The sequence below is a fragment of the Seriola aureovittata genome, chromosome 8 (assembly GCF_021018895.1).
Source record: "Seriola aureovittata isolate HTS-2021-v1 ecotype China chromosome 8, ASM2101889v1, whole genome shotgun sequence".
Classification (NCBI taxonomy): domain Eukaryota; kingdom Metazoa; phylum Chordata; class Actinopteri; order Carangiformes; family Carangidae; genus Seriola; species Seriola aureovittata.
In genome coordinates this window covers 3,205,731-3,217,167 of record NC_079371.1, presented here as the reverse complement: position 1 = coordinate 3,217,167, position 11,437 = coordinate 3,205,731, and the positions used below count along the sequence as shown (strand labels likewise).

The 11,437-nt window shown below is 37.7% G+C and overlaps 1 long non-coding RNA gene across 1 annotated transcript in view; it reads right to left on the bottom strand.

Annotated features, from left to right (window-relative positions):
- The window catches only part of LOC130173503 (uncharacterized), a 105,627-nt gene that overhangs the window by 7,656 nt on the left and 86,534 nt on the right, over positions 1 to 11,437 (bottom strand). The window lies entirely within an intron of this gene.

The window sequence follows — 11,437 nt, the reverse complement described above, 5'->3', positions numbered from 1 at the left end:
CAGAAAGAGAAGCAGACTGAACCACCAGGAAAGACTTATTTTGTCTGTGATATTCTAGACTACTGTATGTGGAGCATGTGACTGACATGGACATGATTCATTTCAATTAATTCAATTAACAGATTGTTTTTATTGATGCATTAATGTGTAAATATTTTACTGATGTCAAGTTGAAGTTACTTTCAAGATTCGATCAGATTTTAAAAACTGATCATATGTTTTGACTAAAGACTAATTTAAAATTAAAAGTAAAATTAATAAGTTTTGGTTTTGGAGAAGTCCATATAGATGTCACTTTGGGCAAGAGGAAAATGTGATTTGTTTATGTGTTATGTGAGAAATATGCCAAATTATTATTTGAGTGATTGAAAGAATGATCGATGGATTAATCAATAATGAAACTGATCATTAGCTGCAGCTCTAAACCTAGTGTTTGAAATGATGTGGAGAATTCTTCAGGAGAGTTTGGAGTTTGCTGCATGACAAATTTTTCTAAATTGTGAAGACAAAATGTTTTGAAACCAACTCATCTGTAGAGAAATGTCAGACCTGTCAGTTTGACTCAGTGAATTTCTATCAGTCATAACCTTTAAAGAAGAATCAGTCACCATCAATGAAATGTCATTTCTTCTCAGTGATCTGTGTTCAGGCAGACGTCACTGCATTAAAACGATATTCAAGATGTTTGGATTTCACCACAGCTAAAACTCCCTGACACTGTGTTATATTTTTTTACCCTCTGGGCTTATTCATCTTTAAAATGTATATGGCTACAGGTGCTGTCAGGTGTTTTGGATAAAGGGATCCTCAAATTGCATAAGGCTGCTCACTTATCTTTGAAATCCATGTGGAGAGGTACTTCCATCTGAACAACCCTACATCAGATAAGCGTTTTCCACCGATAATGAAACCTACAGCGTTCAACCACGTCTCTGACAAAGCAGAGCGGATCTCACGTTCTCAGTATTTACTATATGATTCTTTTATGTGATATTCACCAAGGAGTGGGTTTACTGCTGTGTCTGTAATTACACTGCAGAGCAACAGTTACATCAGGTTTGATTTATTTGATTAATCTTTAATTAAAGTGCCTATCACAATTAGCCAGAGCCACATGATGTCTTCAAATCACTTGTTTAGTGTGAACAACAGTGGAAAAACCCCAAGATGTTAAATTCATATTCTATTAGAATAAGAAAAGCAGCAGATCAGGAAGCATTTGAGAAGAAGAAATAAGTGGAAATTAATAAAAACATTATTACTGCAGATATGTAGGTATCAGTGTATTTTGTCAGAGCAGCAAGAAACTGCAGAACAGAAATGTCAATGATATGTTAATTAAGAAATGTAATTTACAAAAAATGTGGTTACACAATGTCAATGTCTCATTTCAGCTGTTAAATGTCCGGCTCAGTACACACCAAATCAATCAATCAATCAATAAATAAGGTGTTACTTTATGTTTGTTATGTGTAGAAAATAATAATAATAATTGATAACTTGCTGCAGCTTTAGTAGCAATTAATCTATAACATCTGCTGTGTTACAATAATATAATCACTTTATTTATCATGAACAATAAATGTTCAGGGTTTCATCTGATGAATTCAGACACACTGATTCGACAGCTCGTGCTCATTTATAATATAAACACAGCAACACAATGTAGAGTCTATAAGCTATGAGCCTGACGCAGTAGTGGTAGTAGTTATAAGGAAACTGCAAAAACTTTTATTTCAATAATCAATCAATTTGTAGATTACTCTTTCGCCAAAACTACTGAATCAATTTCTCTATGACATTTCAAGAAATTGAGCCAAATGACTTAAATGTCTAGTCTGATCGTCAGTGACAAATGTTTTAAAAATGTCTAATTGTGTTAATTGTTGTTCATTTTGTTGATCGATTAATGGACTTATCGTTTCCATAATCTATAATATCTGTGGTATAATAATTACAGCTGCAAAGATTCATCAAATAACCAAATAGTCAATCCACAGAAAATTCATCAGCAACAATTTTTATGACCGAATAGTCAAAAGCAAAAATTCCAGCTTCTTAAATGTGAACATTTTGTGCTTTTCTTTGTCATATATGATAGAAAATACAAAATCTGTTGAAGTGCTTCTCAGATAAAATAAGAAATTTGAAGACGTCACCTTGTGATATGGTAAATTATGATTATCATTCAAGATCTTATTGACAAAACGATTGATCGACTAATCAAAAAATAACTATACTCGATAATGAAAATCGTTAGTTAAAGCCCTAATAATATTTGATAATTAGATCTCAAAATGTGAACTGGCTGGATTCTTTAGTCTTCAATGAAAACTAATTGTATAGTTGGTTAAACAAAAGAAGATATTTGAAGACGTCCCTTTGGATTCTGGGCGATTGTGATGAGCGTCATTCACCATTTTTCCACATTTCATAGACAAAGCAATTAAGTGATTAATCAAGGAAATAATCTACACATTAACGGATAATGGGAAGAAAAAATAGCCGTAATAAAACTAGAGCGACTTTAATCATCATGGATAATAAATGTACGTGAGTTTCACAGTGAACGCTCATTCATAATACAGCAACATGGTTTACAGTCTGAGGGGACGCTGTAAAACAGACTGTGTGTGTTCTGCAGTGGGGACACAGAATCACTTTTCAATTGCACAAAGTATTAAAATTAATGTGATATAATTACATGATGTAAGACACTTGAGAATAAAGGGAGAGAGGACTGAACTATTTTCCCTGTGATTTATTTCAGTCCAGGAGCTGGAGTTTTATTAAAGCTGAGGTTTATGTTTTCAAGCCGCTCATACGTCCGTCCCTTTCTCATGAACACGATATCTCAGGAACACATCGAGGGAATTTCTTCCAATTTGGCAAAAACGTTCATTTAATCTCAAAAATTAACTGATTAGAATTTGGAGGTCAAAGATCAAAGATCAAGGTCAGTGTGACATCAAGAAACTCGAGAATTCATGCACTTATTATGACGACACAAATGTCTCAGGAAGGGAAGGTTGTGACCATATTTCCTGCAGCTTGACTGGTCGGCGGAGGGATACTGTACATCCACCAGGTAAATCTTGTCAGCTCTGAACGAAACAGCGTAGAGTCAAATCAAGAAGAAAAGCAACACTGCAGGAGCTGTGTCGTTATGTACTGTAAAAACCCAAGGATATTCAGTTTACTGTCACAAAGACAAGCAGCGAATCCTCAAAATTCAGAAGCTGGAACCAGAGAATATTTCTTCATTTAAAACAACTACTTAAATGATTGTTTTTCCAAATAGTTGCCAATTATTTTTCTGTAAATCAACTGATCAATTAATTGACTGATTGTTTTTAGCTGTAGTATACTGTATGAGAATGTAACAGTGTAAAGCCTGCAGGTGTCTGCTCTAAACTCAAGAAGTAATAGGTAAGTATCAAGGTGTTTAAATATACAGCATATCACATTAATAGATTATTATTATTGACGCATTAACATGAGCAGAGTTTCACTGGTGTCGTTGTCGGCTCATTTTAACAGCTTTTTCTCAAGGAGTCAGATTCAATGAGATGATTGTGTTTTGTCTTAATCCTGAAAGTATCTTGTAACTGTATCTGTCACACTTTAACACAGCAGTGATAATGTGTGAAGACTCTTGTTGCTGATCACGGGCCGACAGTTATTCACCAGAGATCAAACAGGGCAAAAGTATGCAGCCCGTTCTCATGATCACTGCCCCACCCCACCCCCATGTGCTCCTCATAAACTCTCCCTAATACATTCCTCCCCCCACCGGTCCCAATTTATATTCATCTCTGAGTCACACAGGCTGGTAGTTTATATTAATATTCTTCCTTACTGAATCCCCTTTAATAAAACAGCCATGTGAATAGAAAAGAGGTGCTGGCAGTTCCTTAATTATCTATTGTCAGTCCTTTATCTTCTGGCCCTCACATGGGAGGCCCTCAGACTCCGCCCCACCGCACACATACACACCTCCATCAGGGGAATTTAGCACCAGACTCTGCCTCTCTCTATTACTCCATTCATAAGGCGAGCAGCGTAATCATGCCGCCGGCTCCTTAATCATGTTGCCGGGGCCTGCCAGCAGCACAACCTCTCTGCTCCATCCATACCGAGGCACCTGATGACTGATTGAGGCCACTGGTGGTGCTGCACCTTGTGCCAGTTGTAGGTCCTCATCCTGCATTCTGCTGCCTTTTCTCTCTCTCTCTCTCTCTCTCTCTCTCTCTCTCTCTCTCTCTCTCTCTCTCTCTCTCTCTCTGCAGAATAATCAGTGTACGTCTGTGTGAGGTGGATGGAAGCGATGGATTTCCTCTCAGGGAAAGAAGCCATACTAAACTGTAAAATGGACTTGTCACGGTTGTGCAGTAAGCAAAATGTAAATACAGAGGGAGCTTTGATTACACTAACAAACATGCACTTTGGATAAATTGCAGGAGGTCTAAATCTCGCTCCTGTGTAGGTTCATTATTTTCATTATTTATGAACCTCTCTATATATATATTTTCATGAATTTACTTCATCAAATCTGTGCAACATGCAGTCAAACTTTACAGATGTGTGTGGTTGGTGTGGATGGGTGTGGTTCCAACATGTTGACAAAATTTACTGGAAATCCATCCAGTAGTTGTGGAAATATTTCAGTCTGGACGCACGACAATGATATAAACATTAAAAAGCAGCAAGTCTTGTTTTTTGTGGTAAAAATAATAAATAGATTAATTAACAATTGATTACTTAAACTAGAGGTTTAGGTAAAATAACAAGCAAAAGAATTATGAAGTTTTGTTCAAAGGAAGTAGTTTTCAATATATTTTTTGATACATTTTCTGTTGATTGCATTAAATAAGACTGACAGTTATTTTCATTATAGATTAACCTGACAGCACTTCTCTCAATTAATTAATTATTTTATAATATAAATGAAATGTCTAAAACAAGGTTTCATTCTTCCAAACTTTAGCATTTTTACTAGAAAAGTAATTATTTGATTAAGAGAATAGTTTTCTGTTAATTGACTGATGTCTTTATGTTGATCAACTACTTCATTAACCAGTTCATAATGTCATCACTATTCGTTTATATGACAATGTTTTTATTGTAAAAAAATGTCTTCATTAGTCCTGAGTAAATATTAGACTCCTCTCAGTCTCGGCTCCTTCAGCAGATGGAGTTTCAGGAGTTTCGCTCATTAAGTCAGTGTTTAGCAGAGTCTCAGGGATCTGGACTCCAGTCTTTGCAAATAACAGAACTTTTAAAGGTCACTTGGTAAATCTTTGCCACTCGCATTTTAGCGTGTTAGCGCGATAATGCTGACTGGAGATAATAATCAGATTATTTTTATGGTTTTTAATATACTGACATCAATTTAAAGGTGAACTTTTCATATTAAAATCTTGGACATATGGTGATGGCAGCGGCCCAGGATGTTGTTTAATATGCTGACAGTAGATGCCTCGTCCCCTTTAGCTGTCTGATTGTCATGCTGAGCTGGTTGTCATGACACCAAGGCCGAAGGACGCCTGTGGACACGCAGCAGTGACAGCGACGCAGGCAAAGTTCTGTCATCCACACACAGCTGACTGATCCCGTCCCGATAGCGCCCAGGTCGACCGTGACAGGAGCCACCGCCTCCGCTTAACATGCACCTTGTCTGTGCTTTAGCTGCTCAGTGTGCCGCACAACGGCAGCGGAGGGAGCGCTCCTCAAGGTTGACCCGAGAGGGAAAAACAGGGAGGAGGAAAGCCTCAAAGTGGAACTTGTAGGTCTCATCAGCAGTTTTTACACCTTTTCTGACACTTTTTGTCTGAACATTGAGAATAACTGTGTCGGTCTGTACTGGACTCTGCACGTTAGGGATGGTATAGAGTCTTGGTTGTTGTCAACCATATAATAAAACCTGAACCCTATGAGATGCTCTAGTCACATTGTGTCTGCTCTGTTCTTCCATGAACCAGAACTTAAAGTTTATATAAATGTTTTAAACAGAGGCATCAGAAGATTCAATATTATCACTACTTTTTGAAACTGTTGCGTAGTTCATTTCTGTAAGTGAAATCGTAATCTGCAATTTAACTAATAACACGTACAGTTTTATGGCAAATGAACAAACTCAACCTGCTGATAAGGACAGTGTGATGTGGTCAAAAGCTCCAGAACAAGCAATTAAGTAGAATAGAGCTACGACAATTAAGCATTTCATTAATTAGCAATCAACATCAACAGAAAATCCATCATCAACTATTTAGTTTTATTTTGGACCAAAGGAGACAATTGAAGATGGGAAATTATAACGACGCAGTTTTCACAATATTTCTGACTCTACATAGAGAAATGATTCATTGATTAATCAAGGAAATGATTGGCAGATTACGCCCTGAAGTGGAGTTGAGGTTCTTCTGTCAACAACTTATTTCAAGTTCAACAATGAACTGAACCGTAAAGCTCAAGGTGGAAAAGTCCTAAAGCCGCTTAAAGTCATAAAAAGTTTGGAGGTCTACAGCTCAAGAACAAATGAGCAAATTCCCTCTGCTGGCTGAGTCAACATAATATTTCCCTCTGAAAATGTAATAACTGGCATAATATTGAAATAAGTACCTCAAAATGACAAGTACAGTCGTTGAATAAATTTGCAAAGTTACTTCCAACCAAAGACCTTCCTGTCTCAATGTGGAACATACTCTGTACTTGTGTGAGTGTCAATAAAACTCTTTAATTTTCCATTGCCTAACATCAGTGCAGACCCTCTGAACACTGAGCCTTTGAACAGAACAGAGTTAGCCCTGCGGTTCCTTCTTTACTTCATCCCAAACTACTTAAAGTGAAACAGGGGTGTGGCTCTTGAGCCGTAAGAAGGCATGAAATGACCATCACATTTCTCTGCAGCATTTTCTAAGTGCTCAGTAGCTCAATGACTGCACTGTGCTTCTGTATCTCATCGCAGCAGACGTCTGACTACAGCAGTTTTTTTTAACAGTCAGTGATATCCAGCTGAGATGTCTGAGGGAAATAAGGTTGATATATATTAGATGTCTATATGTTGGCACACTGCTAGGAATCTGTTTGATTTGTCTGTTTGGATGAGTTTAGACAATGTCTTTGATGTTAGATTTTCTTTTGAGGAAGTCAAAAGTTTCTCAAAGTGAAACTTGTGTTTACTGAGCCATGGAGGAAACTGCTGCTCATGCTAATTATCTAAAACCTTTCATCAAACATCCTTTGTCCTTTGTATCAACAGATAGTTTTCTAGAAAAGTCTCTCTTGACACGTTTTAAAGTCAAACTGAAATTTCTCCTGATGAAATTGCTGCTATTGTGCAGATAAAAAACATTTCTGAACATGTTTGTGGTGGCATCAAAGATTAATTCACAGTTGCTCTGTTCATCTCAGTGATGCACAACAGTGCATGTCATAGCTGGAGCATGTGACAGCGCTGTGTAACCTATGAACAATCACACAAGATATTTCTTTCTTCTTCTTCTCAACAAGCCTGCGTAGCATTGGTCATGTATCGTTAGCAGTTGAAGCCGTTTCTCCCTTTACAATCGACCTTTTCGTGTTTGTACACTGCAATGACAGGTTTTGTGGGCGGAGCCAAACTGGCAGAAAGTGACAGCAATGTCAGGTGTAAATTTACAACATAGAGATATGGGCCGACCCAATGCCTTCTCCAATTATTTTAATGGTTTGCAAACAGAGGACGTGTTAAATAAGTGATTAAGCGAGAAAGGAGGAGATAAAGTCTGGACTTTCACGCCTCCACTGAATAGCCTGTAGAGAGGGCCAGGTCTGTGGTTGCTGCTGTTTGTAATTTATCGTTATTAACTACGTCAGATTTTGCCTTTGTGTGTGATAAGCAGTGGAGCTTTCATCCATCCAGTCTGTCCGTTTAATGACTTGCAACATCTGTTTTTATCCATGTTCATAAAAGTCACCAAAACTCTTTTAAACATTCAGAATATTTACAAACACTCTCATCTGAAGTAATTTTTTTTTGATATCTGTAATATCTGCTGTCTAAAATACTATGACCTGATCCTGCCATGGTCTAGGAAATGGCGTTCATTAAAGGCCGCTAAGAGCAGAAACGTTAAATAAACAGCGATATGAGATTGTTTTTGTTTTGTTTTTTATTTAATACCCACTCTTATCTAAACATACAATTTTTTTTTTGTGTATGTATTGTCAATGGGAAAACATCACAACAGCAAATATCTCTATGAACGCTGCGAGTTGAATCTCTATTGTCTTTTATCAATCATTAATAATATCCAGGATGGACATTTAGCATCTATCACCTGTCTGCCAGCTTTCACACCACACTGTGTGACCTTGGAGAAAACAATCAGCCGAGTGAAATGTAAGTCAAAGCAGTGAAACGTGCAACAGCATGTTCTGTTTCAAGCCTCTCCTCATTCTCATTCAGGCGCCGAGTAAAAAAAAGTTTCTGAAATGTGTTCACAGTTTCACAAATCATGAAGGTTCCCCCCCATCTTTAGATTTCTCTCTCCACTAGAGCAGGAGGCCATCGGCCAGCCAGTCGTCATTAGGAGAATTTACTCCTCGCTGCCGAGTGGAGGAGCAGATGTGATGCCATCTCCTGGGCTGCCAAACACAGTGAGACGCATCCTGCACCAGGGGAAACCGGTCTAGAGAGCAGCTCTATCACTGCCAGGAGGAAACATCACACAGCTCTCTCCAGCTTGACGACTCTTAGCCAAAGAGCCAGCTGTTAAGAGAGGAAGTCTGAGTGCACAGAGAAGAAGCCACCCTGTGGTTTTCAGGCCAAGAGGGACTCCTTCAATATGCAAAGCCCTCGACTGGAGAATGAGACTGCAGAACTGATCGAGGACATTCACTGTATCCGTCTGCTGTAACTCCGACTGTACATTATCTGTGCAGGGCTTCCTTCTCAGACGTAGGGGACATTAGCTTGGTCTGAGGTAAGAAAACATGTTTTTTGTAATGTGGGTAAACTGTCATTTCTGTCAACCATAGTGTCGTTCATGGTACTAAAGTAAAAAACAGCTACAATCCAGCACATAATGTCTGATGCTGTGTGATGTTTTACCTCATTTGGATCTTATACCACTGATTCTCTACAGCTTTGCTCACCTGGAAATATTTTATTTTGACAGCGACTTGAAAAAGATATGTAGTTATTGAATACAAGGTGCTTACAATTATGAGTTTATTCTGTTGTTTCCAAATAATGAACAGCCACAGGCATATACACTGAAAGTGAGAGTCAATGTTAATCAGCAGCATCAATAATTATGCTGCAATTTTTTTAATGTGGTAATCATCTATAATCAGCTGACATGAGGTTATCTGAACACTTTATTTTGTTGTAGATTTAATTTTAAATTAGTGAAATTGCCAAATCAGCTACAAATAAGCCACAACGACAAAGTGAAAATGTGTTTTTAGACGTTTATGCAAAAAAATGAAATAAAATCTCTCATTTACAAAAGCATTCAGACCCTTCGCTTTCCAAATTGTGGTCAGGTGTCTACATCTTGATGGGAGTCTACCTGAGGCAGACTGAATTGTTTGGACATAGTTTAGGAAGGCACACACCGGTGTATATAAGGTCCTATAACACGTCATGCATGTCAGGGCATAAACCAAGCCAAGCACTCCAGGGAACTCCCTGTAGAGCTCCATGAAAAAACTGAGACGAGACGTAGATCAAGACAAAGTTGTAAAAAGCATTTCTTAAACTGTGTGCTTGTTCCCAGGAACACAGTGGCTCAGAGTCCCGTACTACGAAGCATGTTCAAAACACCCAGGATACGTGTTCGTTATCTGGCTTCACTGAGCCGAACATCGACATCCAAGAAAACGCTGAGTGTCTTCAGGACAAGTCTCTAACTGTTTAGATTTGGATCCAGACCCCAAAAACAATCCTATTCACACCTGTACCTATTTCTTAGAAACTATTCAAAATTATCACATTTTCACAGGGCTTTTCTATCTTAACCGGCGCAGCTTTTCTAGCCTTTACAGCTCTGCTCGAGTGATGCTGCTCGGCCAATCACTGCAACCCCAGTCAGAGCGTGAGATATGCACACGGAAAAATGAATGGGGAAAGTGGGGAAGTCGGATTTAAGAGGGAAAGAAGGAAGGAAGTATTAAAGCCCTTCAACTGTTGAGATGTGTCGAGATATTTATTATAAAAATGTTCGAGACTGTTGAGATGTGAAATGGAGTTAACAAAAAAGAAAAAAAAAAGGAAAGTCGAGCTAAACTTTTTAGGCCCATTTCATTTTTGTAAAATTAAGCACTTTATTTCAACATTCACATTTTTTCAAAAGCTCTTATTAAAGCCCTCATTTTACATGAAATGAGAAAAGAACATATAATTATTATATGTTCCCCACGGACAAACGTTCTGGACCTTTGCTTGAGAAAATTTTGTCCAACTGGACATCTTTGAATTTTAATTGAACACCCCTGCAGTGCAGAGACCTGAAGTTCAGACACTTCTCATCCAATCCGACGGAGCTTGAGAGGATCTACCAGGAAGAGCAGGATAAACTGCCCAAACTGTGCAAAGCTTGCAGAGACTTACCCAAGAAGACTTGAAGCTATAATTGCTGCCAAAGGGGTTTCTACAAAGTACTGAATTAGGGATCTGAATACTTTTGATTTCAGTGTCTGATTTTTATTATATTTATTTAAAAAAAATTGTAAAAACATGTAATTATGGGTTACTGATGCCAATCTCATCAATTTAAAATTAAATTTACAAAACACTCTTATTTATCAAGGGAAAGTTTTCAAAGAAATGTATTTGTTATTTTTACTGAGTGACACGGTATGCTCCTCCCCCCACCTGAAGCAGGTGAGGTCAACCGTCTTCCAGATTTTCTCATAAAACTAGTTATCAAGAGCGCCGAGAGCCTCAGCTGGATCAAAACAGTGACGCTTTATTAAGAAATGGCATGATTGCATGTAAATTATTTCTTATTCTGGGCAAGAAGTCAGCAGGAATATATCACTGTTTCTTGGATAAAACTCTGCTGCAGCCAAAGGGAAATTTTTCAGCAATGTAATGAAGAAAAGAACACATATTTTCTCACTGACACCCCTGTGTTCTTTAAATTATACAGTATTTTACCAACCACATGGGCCGCATAAACGATAGGTTAGTGTTGTAATTGGCAGATGTAATAAAAAGAAAAATAAATAAAAATTGGTTGTTTCTGTATATGTTCACTAAGGTTGTGAAGGAAACTTTTAATTTATTTATTTTTCTTTTGAAACCTATGCTGTGGGTGTTGGCTGAGCTATACAGCAGCATTATATAGGGCAATGATGTACAGTTATAATACTGCTCTCAGTACACAGGTTTAAGCTTTGACATGATGTGTTATTTTAAGTGTAAACTGTCAAAACACCTTTGTAATGA